This window comes from Canis lupus, chromosome 25, assembly GCF_011100685.1.
Source record: "Canis lupus familiaris isolate Mischka breed German Shepherd chromosome 25, alternate assembly UU_Cfam_GSD_1.0, whole genome shotgun sequence".
NCBI classification, from domain to species: Eukaryota; Metazoa; Chordata; class Mammalia; order Carnivora; family Canidae; genus Canis; species Canis lupus.
The window spans coordinates 917,672-930,700 of NC_049246.1; the positions used below are offsets into that span (position 1 = coordinate 917,672).

Here is a 13,029-nt window from a genome sequence, read left to right on the forward strand (position 1 = left end):
AGTGGTGTCTCATTGTGTTTATGATTTGCATTTACCTAGTGACTGACGATACTGAGCATCTTTTCATGGGCTTATTGACCATTTCTGTATCTTCTTTGGATAAATATTTATTTAAGATCTCTGCCCAGTTTTTACATTGGGTTGTTGTCTGTTAGTTGTTGAGTTATAGGAGTTCTTTATATATTCTGGATATTACACCCTTATAACATAAATGGCTTGCAAACATTTTCTCAAATTCTGTGAGGTTTTTTCCTCACTCTGTTGATAGTGTCCTTTGAGGCACACATTTTTAATTTTGATGACATCCAATTTATTTTTTCTTTTATCATCTGTGCTTTAGTGTCATATATATATATATATATATATATATATATATATTTTTTTTTTTTTTTTTTAAGATTTTTGTCTTTTTAAAAAGTAATCTCTATACCCAACATGGGGCTCGAACTCACAAGCCTAAGATCAAAAGTCACATACTCCACTGATTGAGCCAGCTAGGAGCGCCTGGTGTGATATTTAAGAAATCATGGCCAAATCCAAGGTCATGAAGATTTGTCCCTATGTTTTCTTCTAAGAGTTTTATAGCTCTTATGTTTATCCATTTTTAGTTAATTTTGTATATAGTGTAAGGTAAGTGTCCAATTTCATTCTTTTGGATGTGGATATCCAATTTTTCCAGCACTATTTGTTGAAGAGTCTATTCTTTCCTCCATTGAATGGTTTTGACCCTGTTATGAGAAAGCAATTGACCATAGATGTAAGGGTTTATTTCTGGGCTCTCAATTCTACTCCATTGGCCTACATATCTTTCCTTATGCTAGTATTGAACTGTTATTTTGTAGCAAGTTTTGAGATTTGGAAGTGTGAGTTTTTCAACTTTGTTCTTTTTCAAGATAGTTTTAGCTACTTGGAGTCCTTTGAAATTCCATATGAATTTTAGGGTGACATTTCTGTAAAAATTGCCATTGGAATTTTGATAATGATTGTATTCAATTTGTAGATCACTTTGGATATTGTCATTTAACAATATTAAATTTTCCAAACCAATTACCATGGGATATGTTTCCATTTATTTAGATCTTTAATTTCTTCAATAATATTTTGCAGTTTTCAGTACACAAGTCTTGTGTTTTCTTGGTTAAATTCATCCCTGTATATTTTATTCTTTTTGATGCTATTGTAAGTGGGGTTGTCTTCCTTTAGATTGTTCATTGCTAGCATATAGAAATGCAAGTGATTTTTTGCTTTTGATTGTATATCCTACAACTTTGTTCATTTTTTTCTAGCTTTAATCATTCTTTAAATTGATTCTTTAGAGTTTTCTATATATTGGATCATGTCATCTGCAAATAGAGATAACTTCATTTCTTCCTTTCCAATTTGGGTGCCTTTTATTTATTTATTTATTTGCTTCTTTATTGCATTGGCTAGAACTTTCAGTACTATGTTGAATAGGAGTGGCAAAAATGGCATCTTTGTCTTGTTCTTGATCTTAGGGGAAAAGATTTCAGTCTTTCACCATTGAGTATGATGATGATAGCTGTGGGATTTTCTATATAGCCTCTCACATGTTGATGAAGTTCTCTTCTATTCTTAGGGTTTTTTTTTTTTTTTTAGTGTTTTTATCATGAAAAGTTGTTGAATTTTGTCAAATATCTTTTCTGTATCAATTGAGATGATCATATGGATTTATTTCTTCGTTCTATTAATATGGCATATTATAATGACTGGTTTTCTTATGTTGAACCACTCTTCCACTTCTGGGATGAATCCCACTTGGTCATTGTACACAATCCTTTTAATATGCTGTTGAATTCTGTTTGCTGGTATTTGTTGAAGATTTTTGTATCTATATTCATTAAGAGATTATTATCTGTAGTTTTCTCTTTTTGTAGTGTCTTTTTCTGGTTTTGGTATCAGGATAATGCTGTCTTTATAAATTGAGTTTGGAAGTGTTCATCCTCTTCAATTTTTTGGAAGCATTTGAGAAGGATTGGTGTTGATTTTACCCGTAAGCCATCTGGTCCAGGACTTTTCTTGTGAGGGTTTTGATTACTAATTCAATCTTTTTTCTTGTTATGGATTTGTTGAGATTTTCTGTTTATTCTTGAATCAGTTTAGATAATTTGTATGTTTCAAGAAATTTATCCATTTCTTATAGGATGTTTAATATGCTGGCATACAATGGTTCATAGTATTCAGAGAACACAGTGTACATGATTTTTGGAAACTTATTGAAGCTTCCTTTGTGAAATTGCAGCTAGCAGATTTTGGTGAATATTTCATGATTGTTTGAAAAGACTGTTTTCTGTGTTTCAGGTAGAATTGTGTAGATCCAACCTTGAGCTTATCAATTATAGTATTAAACCTTTGAGGGGCACCTGGGTGACTCAGTGATTGAGTGCCTGCCTTTGGCTCAGGTCGTGATCCCAGGGTCCTATAGTTGACCTGGGTTCCCAGGACCCTGGGATCATATCCTGCATCAGGCTCTCCACAGGGAGCTTGCTTCTCCCTCTGCCTTTGTCTCTGCCTCTCTCTCTGGGTCTTTCATGTAATAAATAAATAAAATATTTAAAAAGAAATAAACCTTTGATATTTTACTACTTTTTTGGGATCTATTTGCTCTATCAGTTTCTGAATGAGATTTTTTTTTTTTTTAAATATTTATTTATTTATGATAGTCACAGAGAGAGAGAGAGGCAGAGACACAGGGAGAGGGAGAAGCAGGCTCCATGCACCGGGAGCCCGATGTGGGATCCGATCCCGGGTCTCCAGGATCGCGCCCTGGGCCAAAGGCAGGCGCCAAACCGCTGTGCCACCCAGGGATCCCTGAATGAGATTTTTGAATTTCAAACCACAGCTGTTATTTTATTGCATTCTTTTTGGACTTGTTCTTTTATGTTGTGAGATCACATTGGTGAGTGCACATATATTCACATTCATTTTATCTTCTTATTCTTCTTGAGCATTTTACCAAAGTATAATGTCCCTCTTTACCCATTAAATTCTATTTTGTGGTTATTAATTATGCTGGCTTAGTTTTAGTTCAGGTTTTCTTGATTATCTGTCTGCAAAGACAATAATGCTGAAAATAAGAAATCCAAAACTGGTGAGTTCAACTCATTTACATCTGTACAGTTACATTTATTTATTTATTTAGTTAGTTAGTTAGTTAGTTAGTTACTCTTACATTAGGATTTAATTCTGTTACTTTATTTTGTGTTTTCTATTCATGCTATTTCACTTTTATTTCTTTTTCTTGCTTCCATTCAACTTTCTTGTGCTGACTTAAAGCCAGTACTTTTATTTATGTTCTACTTATGGCTACCCCTAACATACTCAAATTCATATTTATGTCCTTTATTCCTATAACTTCATAGGCTAATAATATCAGTATTTTCTTGCCTTGAATCAGATATTTGTCTTTATACACTCCTGACTCCTTTTGGCAATTGCTTTTATTAATCCACAATGCCATTTTGACATCATCTGGATTTAATTCTGGATTATTGTGAATATATTTTTCATTTTCTTCTTTTCAAAAATTTTTTTCACTTAGACAACTTTACTGAGTTATGTACTCATCCTTACTTCCAATATCTCATATGTCATTTTCCTGGATTTACCTTTTTTTTTTTTTTTCCACAGTATTCATTTTGGGTCTATCTTCAAAAAGAGTCTATGTGTGATTAAGCTTTAAGTCCATGTATTACTGAAAATATCTTTATTTTATGCTTAAATGACAATTTATGGATATGAAATTCTAGATCTGAAGTTCTTTGCCTTTAGCATTTTGCAAATATCTTTTCAATGTCTTCTTCTAGGGTTATTGATGAGGAATTTTTTGTGGATTCCTCTTACTTTGGATATAATCCATTTTTTACTCTTAGAAACTACCTGAATTTTTTCTTAGCCTCTGATGTTCCTAAGTTTCATGTCCATATGTGAGTTATTTCTTATTTAACCCACTTGACACTGCAGGAGACTTTCTATCCAAAGAGTTATGAGTTTATTTCAATTTTGGAAAATGTTTAGTAATAATTTCTTCAAACTCCCTTCTATTTTTTTTCTCTCCTGTTTAGGGATTCCTACTATGTGGGTATTGGTTATTCTACTTCTATGTTCCGTATCTTCTTAAATTTTCGTTATCATTTTCCATCTCTTTATCCTTTATCCTTTCTGAGGTCTACTTAGAATGCCTCTGGACTTAATCTTCTTGTTTAGTAATTTGTTCCTTGGCTGCTCTCCAATCCATGTATTGAGCTCTTTATTTTAACTAAAATACTTTCATCCCCAGTGTGCTGGTTAATTGTGTGTCAACTTGCCTAGGCTATGGCACTCAGTGGTTTGGGCAAACACTAGTCTAGATGTTGCTGTGAAGGTATTCTGTAGATGTGCTTAATGTTCACAAACAGTTGACTAAGTAAAGGAGATGATCCTCAACAACATAAATCAGGCAAAGGCCTTTAGAATACAAATTGAAGGTCCCCAGAGAAGAAGGAACTCTGCCTCAAGATGTAATGTAGAAATTCTGTCAGAGTTTGTAGTCTGCCAGCCTGCCTTATAGATCTCGAAGTCAAGATTCACTTCAACTCTTGCCTGAGTTTCTTTTTCTTTTCTTTCTTTCTTTCTTTTTTTTTTTTAAGATTTTATTTATTTATTCATGAGAAACACAGAGAGAGAGAGAGATTTTATTTATTTATTCATGAGAGACACAGAGAGAGAGAGGCAGAGACACAGGCAGAGAGAGAAGCAGGCTCCATGCACCGGGAGCCCGATGTGGGACTTGATTCCGGGTCTCCAGGATCACGCCCTGGGTCAAAGGCAGGTGCTCAACCACTGAGCCACTCAGGTGTCCCTCTTGCCTGAGTTTCTAGACTGCTGGTCTTTCTTGCAGATTTCAGATCTGCCGGCCCCCCATAGTCACATGAGCCAATTTTTAAAGTAAATCTACCCCTCCACCATTGATTTTTTTTTTTTTTTTCCCCTGGAGAGGCTTGACTGACACACCCATTAACTCTACTTTCTCATTTTTTAAATTTATAACTGCCTGGTCTTTTATAATTTCAATACCCTCCCTTATCTCTTTGAGGATATTTACTCTGCTTCTTTCAGATTCTTTTTCTGTATTCATTAAATCTGCTTCCTCTGGTGTAGGTTGTTCAATGAGCTGTTATTCTTATTTAATGGCTCGTTATTTCCCCCTGTGAACCACATTCCCTTGGGAATACTTCAAGAGCCCTTTGCTATTTGTGCTTTTTCCCTAACTTGGTGACCTTGCTCCCCAGGGACCTCTTATCTCTACCTTGGGCTGCTCTGACGTTACCCTTCAATTCTAGTGGGCACTGGGCTGGGCTAGCATTGCTCTGTTTTTATTCCATTTGGATAATGGGGCAGATACTGATCTTCCCAGGCACAATATTGGGAAAAGAAAGGGCAGAAACTGAAAACTTTCCTTGCCGCCCAGGCTCATCCATGACACTGGCTCTCCATTAATGCAGGGTGCCATTTTCTCTCCACACAGTGACCCAGCCACACTCCGTGCTCCCAGGTGAGCCTGTGATATCAGGGTTGGGGCTTCACCAAAATTCCTTCCTGCTCCTGTGGTATCCCAGAGTTTGGTGGGGACGGGGAGGGAAGCAGCGACCCATATTAGCTCCCCATCTTATTGGCACCCTTTCACTCACTTGCCTGCTCAGACTGACCAATGGATTGATAGAGGAGCTGATGGTTGTACGGGAGCTTCTGTTTTACAGTGGGGCCAGTAAGCCTTGGTTGTGAGTGGAAATGTCTTATTTCTTCATTCTGACTGGGAAGAGAACCTTGCCAACTCAGCCTCACAGATAAAACTTAATTAAAAAGCTAGGTAATGTGGTAAACCCACAGCAATCTTGTTTTAGTTAACAGATCAAATATGTGGGAGATGGAGGAAGGTGAGAGAGGCAGGACATCTTGTTTTGTGATCGCCTCTGTTGGTGCCACCAGGGACCTGGTGTCCTACATCAGTGGGCAGAGCAGACAAGTGCTTCTGTCCAGGCTTGACTACCTTCCTTGGTCCATGGAGGGCACTTTCCATGCTCTGGGATATGGTACCACCCACTTAAATGGTGTTACCCTGGATGCCGAAAGATACCTTTATATTTGGGCATCATGCATGTTTACTGTGTAAATATGAGCATGCTGCAAGGTTAATCACTGGGAAGCTCCTCCTTGGAGTTTGTGGAAAATCCCTAGATCTGCTTCCTGTGACAAAGAATTTCTCCTAGAGACCCGCATGAGTGAGGCTGTCTCTTGAGTGAGGCCGTTTGTATTCAGATGAGAATTCCAGGCCATGCTTTTCATAGCGATGCAATGCCCTGGCCCAGATGTAGGCAGGGAGCTGGTGAGCTGCCCAGAGGAACTCCAACACTGTCAGATTTAACAGTACAGAAGAAGTAGGAGCAGATATTTCAAAATTATAATTAAGCTCTGTAGCTGGTGAATGAATACAGCTGCCGGTCATGCAGAATGGGGAGTGAAATGGTTTAGAGAAAGTTTTTATGTCTCAGATAATAATCCTAACAACTACCAGTTGTATGAACTTTGTACCAGGAAAAGTGCTAAGTGTTTACCTGGATTATCTCTTTTAAGGCACCCCAAAAATCATTAGACAGTCATAGTTCTTAATCCCATTAGAGAGATGCACCTATAAAAATTAGACCAACTGACTTGTCCTGTATCACCCAGAAAGCAAGTCTGACTGAGCTGGTCTGGGTGACTCCTGACTCCGGAGTCTTGTGCTGAACCACAAGCCATATTATTGCTCAGAGCCCTGGCTCTCGTGTTTGAAAGGTGGACTGCCCATTATGTGTTAATCAGCATTTCCCTTTAGAAGACTTGCCCTTGTACCTTTTCTGAATTGCTTATTCAATAGGCCTTTATTAGCATAGCATCTGGTTCTAGAGGAGTTAGTGTTAAAAAAGCAGCAAATGTAATGGAGTAGCAGAGACTTTAACAGAGCTCCTTTCTTCTGCTGCCATGTTGGCATTTTGCTCCTGGGCTTCTATTTCGTTTTCCCTTGGCAATGAGCTGGAATACATCAGGGAGGACAGACACTGCCACAGAGTTGCTGCCCCAGGTCAGTGGGTAAAATGGTCAGACCTCTGCTGCCTTGTGGGAGTAAGGAAGCCACAGGTGACCCTCAGAAATTAGCCACTGTTTAGCTTCTTTGAGCCTCCACTGTGATGAGATACAAATTTCACTTCGATTTTCGTTTGCTTTTTGGTTATTTTTCTCACTTGGGTTCTGATGATTCGGGGCTTATGTTTTTTTTTTTTTTTTTTTTTCGGGGCTTATGTTTTTGATCTGCTTTACCGGTTCACACGATTTCTTTCTTAAGTGGAGGGAGTAGAATACCTTAAGCCAGGCACCTTTTCTATTTCTCTTAAGCCCAGGTATGTTTATATAGAAATTGGATTATGTGTTTCTTATTCACTTTGGACTTACTCATGTGGACTCTCCTGGACATCTTGAGGAAGCCAGCAAAATCATTCCATGCATTTTCTCTTTGAACCCAGAAGCTGTAGTTAGCCAAAACTAGATGGAACCATTGCTGAGGGTGGAGTGGGGCTGAAGGAGTGCATGGTGATATTGTGAGATTTTATTTTGCAAAGTTGGTCCCAAGCCTACTAAAGCAACTTCTGGCACTTGCTTGGGAATGTTTGAAGAACACTCCTCTAAAGGCAGACCCTGAACACAGGAATGAGGAATAGAGGAAAAATAAATAAATAAACCCAACTATGTCACCTAATAAGATCTGGAACTAAAAAATGTTGGACTTGAGTTTGGGATGAAATTGGAATGGATTCCTTTGTTCAGTTCATCCTGAAAAATATACTTGTACAATCTTCTCTTTCAGAGTCCCTTTCAAGTGAATTGGGGGTTTGTAGGGGGAGAAAAGGCCTCAGTGATGTGATGCCATTTCGATTCCCTTTTCAATGAAAATCTCCACCTTTTTTCAAGAACTAGATTCCAGTCTATGAAAACTCTGAAAACAGTGTGGAGACATCACGGCCTGACTACAGGTGTGAAATTGGGGCAGGCATCTGTTCCTCCCTTTTTCCCTGATGTCTTTTCAAGTCCTCCAAACCAGTTGGGTTAATAAAGAAAGCACTTGAGGTCTGTTAAGCAGTTTTCTCTAAGTTGTAGGCTTTTGAGCCATCCTGGCTGAGCCTTTGCTTGCTGCATGCCGAGGCTGGTCGATTGTCTTGCTAGCTTACAAAAGAGAAAGTAGGTGTCTCAGTGGGAGCAGAGTGCAACCACCATCTTCACGGGGCTATGTGTAAAGGGACGTGAATAGAAGCAGGTTCAGTGGAAGCCTTAGGACTAAGCTTTTTGCTTTTATTATTTAGTTTCCATGGTAAGTCTTTTCAAAAGACTAGGATTACAGTGTCTTTTACATCCCCAGGGTAGTATGAGGAGTGATGCTGTGCATCAGCAGAGGGCTTGAGAGTTTACAAAGCAAGCTTGTGGGTATGGTGCCTCATTTGGTCCTCACAGGAGCCCATTATTGTCATTCCCATTTTGCAGAAGAAGAAATAGAGGCCCAGAGAGGCTAGGTGGTTTACTCCTGGCGGCCCAGAGAGAATGTATCAACCCTCAGGTGCTGATGGAGGGTGGGTGTGGTTTTCTGGGGGTGCTGTGCCTAGCCCAGGGTCAGAGTCATCAGCTCAGGATCAGTAGCCACCCCTGCTCCACCAGCCCAGTTGTGCACTCATGATTAGATGAGTTCTTAAGTGGGAGCAGTACCTGTGGAGGGCATTTGGAAACATGGGGGAGCTTTTTAGCTCAGTCATTTGGGGTAGAGGGAACCATTGATAGCTAGAGATGGGGACCAGGGATTAAATATCCTACCTACTGTAGGACTCTCCCACAACAAGAAGACTTCTGTCCAAATTTTCAATAATATCACTTTCCAGAAACACAGAAGAGCATCATTTTCCTTCTTTTAAAAAATACACATGGAGGGACGCCTGGGTGGCTCAGTGGTTTGAGTGTCTGCCTTTGGCCGGGTGGTGATCCCGGGGTCCGGGGATCGAGTCCCACATCGGACTCCCTGCAAGAAGCCTGCTTCTCCCTCTGCTTGTGTCTCTGCCTCTCATGAATAAATAAATAAAATCTTTAATAAATAAATAAATACATACATACATACATAAATAATACACACGGAGTTTATACATATGATTATATTTGAGCTAAAGAGATCTCCTCTGCTCAAAGGAGTGTTTGAAAGTGCCTGGGCTGGCTGTCCTTTGTGGTACCTCCAGTTCTAAACTCCTATTACTCTCTGCCTCCTTGTTGCTGGCTTGCCCCAAACGCACCCCAGACTGGGGCTCTGGCCTTTCACTGGTCTGAAATTCTTTTTTTTTTTTTTTAGATTTTATTTATTTATTTGAGAGAGAGAGCACAGAGGGAGAGTGAGAGGGAGAAGCAGACTCCCCGAGAGGAGGACCCTGAGATCATGACCTGAGCTGAAGGCAGACGCTTAACAGAATGAGCCACCCAGGTGCCCCTCACTGGTCTGAAATTCTGAGACAGAAACAAGCTTCATATCATAGAATGGGCAAGTGGCTTGGCCTCTGTAACCGGGACTGAATCTTGCCAGTGTGAATCACTCAGGTTGGAAATCCTAGGCCCTCTCTGCTCAAAAAAGGGGATCTTGCTGCAAATTCTGTGATTCAGCTGACAACCAGTTACAGATGTGGGCGCTGGCTTTCCCCCGCTACCCTGCTGAGAAGACCTGGCACTCACAGATTCTTCCATCTTCTTGAAAGCTGCTATTCTGTGCAGAAAGAGATCTTTCGACTGGAAGTGTTAAAGTTGGGGGTGGCAGGGGAGAGGGTGTTGCACATGCAGGAACCCGTCTGTCACAGCCGTGAACCAGTGAGAGCTGAGATGTGACAGTGTATTCGCACACCCTGAGAGTGAAGCTGGCAGCATCTCAAGCCTCTGATGGTGCTGTCTGCCTCCCCGCAGGAGCTGGGCGCCGCTGGAGAAGCCTGGCAGTCACTTACCAACTCTTATTTACACTTGGTGAGAGAAGGAGGCATTGCTGTGGGTCTGGCGAGAAAGAGAACAGTCTTCAGTGTCGCCTTAAGGACCCTCCCAGACGTCCCTCACGGGGCACACACACCGCACAAGAGCTCTCTGGGGTGGGGATGGTTATTTCTGCTGAACCCAGGACTGCACAGCTTCTTGGCAGTGCAGCCACATTCCCACACGTTTCTGCTGTGCTGAGCGACATCGTCGTGGCTGCTGGCTGCCCTGTGTCTCTGAGTCGGAGGCTGCCTTTTGTCTCCAGGTTCATTTTCCTCTGGGACGACCGCTGGGGTAGGGAGGGGCTAGTAGCGCAGACCCCACGGATGTCCTGCTCATTGTCATACCCTTTTGATTTGACTGGTGCCTGGCACCTAGGAAGTGCTTAACAGCTCTTATTGAATAAGTATGTTGGAAGTCTAGGCTTCCTTCACACATCTGTGCAGTGCCAATAATCACGTTTTGCTATAAATTCTCCCACCTAGCTGCCTCGCAGACAGAGCAGCATCTGGGCAAGGAGTTTTAGGAAAAGGGCAGGGGCCATAGCATGAGCAGTGATGGAGCACTGAGGATGATGATCTAGAGGGGACAGTGACTGGGGGTCCCTGAAGCAGTTGAGGTACGGGTGAGGTCACATTTCACAAATACCGCCCGAAAGACTCTATACAGCCTGGCCTCTGCTCCTCCAGGGCACAGGACTGGGACGAGGGGAGGGCACATGAGGCATTTGCTCCAGGCACAAGTTTAAGGGGGAACCAAAAAGTTCTGCTATTAAGATGAATAAAGTTGTAATAAACTATTTTTAAAAATCTAAATCAAGTACAAAATTTAAGGCAGGAACAGTAGCACCAGTGCTTGGGCTAAGCCATCTTATAGCCTGAGGCAAAAGGGGAGAATCGCTCATACTAATCTTGTCTTTATTAAAAATATTTATATTTTGCTTATCATGGATTTTTGCATGAATCTTATGTTTTTGAAATACTGCATTAGAATATATAATTTATCATGGGGACTGAGCTTTTTGGCGCCCCTTACTTTTATATCTCAGGTGAATGCCTCACTCTCCTCACCCTAGGCCTAGCCTGGGCCATGCCCTCGGGTCCTCCCACTGTGCCCTGTCCACTGCCTCCATACTGGGCGCCAAATATGGCAAGTACTTCCCGGCCACAGGGCCTTTGCTCATGCCATTCTCCTTCCCTGGCCCTCCCTTCTCCCTCCACATACCTAGATGGATGGTTCTGTTTCCACCTCTTTTAAATCTTTGCTCCTTTATTTGTTTATTATTCACTGTTCAATCTCTGTCCACTCTAGTGTAGATTCCATGAGGGCAAGTGTTTTATCTGCTGTAGCCTGGTGTATGGTAGATGCTCAATACATAGTTGATGCACAAAAGAATAAATGAATATGTGGAGCAGCTCCACCTATTGAGGAGCCTAAAAGCCATAAGGAGGAGTTTTAGTCTGAGGGAGAATAACGATTGTAGGCTTCTGGAAAAAAAAAAATCACTGCTTATAGCTACTTTTTACATGTGTAGGCATGATGCTAGGTACTTTTAAGATCTATTTTCTCCTTAAATCCTCCCAGCAGTCCTCTTCTCCAACATTTTACAGATGATGGAAGTGAAACAGGAGGAAGGAACATGTCCAGACACAAGGGTCACAGATTTGCATGTAGAGTTGCCTGAGCTTTTGTGAGGATCCTTGTTTGTAGGAAGCACTGGATAGAGGAGAGAGACATTGGAAGCCCATGGAAAACCCAGGAAGTAACGTGTGGGGTGAGAGAGGAGAGAGGGCACCATGCAGAATTGTTTCCCTTCACCCCATGTCATTTCTCTGCTGCCTGTCCCAGAGAATTAACTCTGGGATGGATGACACAGGCTGACCACCAGTCACTAGAGAGGAGGCCAGGCCTAGGCTGAGAGTGGGGGGCGGACAAGTCAGTAACGCCGCCAGACTCTGTCTGTTGATAGATGAGTGTTCAGATTTCTTTTTAAATGAGATTTTCATCAGATTAGCAATGTCATCTTTTGTAAAAACAAACCAACCTGTCCTTGCTTCCCAGTGCGGCTTATTAACAGGTCCTTGCTGGCAGTGCTTGTATCCCACCGGGCGGTCTGTAGGACCTGTTCGGCCCCTCCGAGAGGCCATGGGACTGTCAGATACAAGGAGCAACCATCAGGTATCCCAGGAAACCTGGCTGCACTGGGGTTCCCTATCTCGTTTCAGCTGCCTGTGCCTGTTTCTTCAGGATGTGGTGGTGGTAACCCCCCTCCCAGGGCGTCGTAAAGATTAAAGGAGACACTTTATACAGAGCACCTAGCGGGATACCCGGCACCCAGGAGGGCCCCCGCGGATGCTTGTGGCCGTTACTCGTTGTTTACGTTTTTCCTAGTTCTTCGTAGGCTGGGCCGTAGGGCAGTGGGGGAGGTGGAGGGTGAGAGCTGGGAGGAGGCCGCCCCCGTCGGGAGGGCTGCCCGGGCTGTGGATGCCCCGACTCTGGCCGCCCCAACAGGCAGGCCCGCATTTAAAAGTGGCAGAGGATGAGAAAACGGCGTTTAAGGGATGCCGTATCTCTAAGGAGTTCATAGCACTTTCCACATGTGATCTTATCAGCCTTGGCCGGATCGCTGGGCGGGAGCTGTCACCTCCATTTTCAAGAGAGCTGGGAGGGACCAAGCCCGTCTGGTTCCTGTTCAGCCCCAGCTCCTGAGCCCCCACGACAAGCAGCCTCGGCTGAGAAGCAGAGCTGCCTTCGGAGCGCCTGCATGTCCAAACATCCCCCTTATCTTAAGCACCTTAATAAAGCAATGCTTTCTTAGGGGGGGGGAGTAGAGCTTTCCAGGAAAATTTTCTTGAGATGAATTACTGGAACAGCAACTTCATCTTATTAGAATTAACATGCCCTGGTAGAGCCCACAAGGGGATTTGCTTCATTCCAGAGTCCTGAGGGGGCAAG

The 13,029-nt window shown here is 42.1% G+C and overlaps 1 long non-coding RNA gene across 2 annotated transcripts; it reads right to left on the minus strand.

Moving 5' to 3' along the window:
• Positions 1-7,294: 7,294 nt before the first annotated feature.
• Positions 7,295-12,740, minus strand: LOC111092399. 2 transcript variants are annotated; one of them, XR_005378307.1, is made up of 4 exons: positions 12,119-12,738; positions 11,299-11,507; positions 9,790-10,098; positions 7,295-8,787 (listed from the first exon to the last, which is right to left on the minus strand). It is a non-coding gene; the product is annotated as an uncharacterized LOC111092399 (long non-coding RNA). The 2 variants fall into 2 exon arrangements; XR_005378306.1 differs by having other exon boundaries at positions 11,299-12,740.
• Positions 12,741-13,029: the final 289 nt, after the last annotated feature.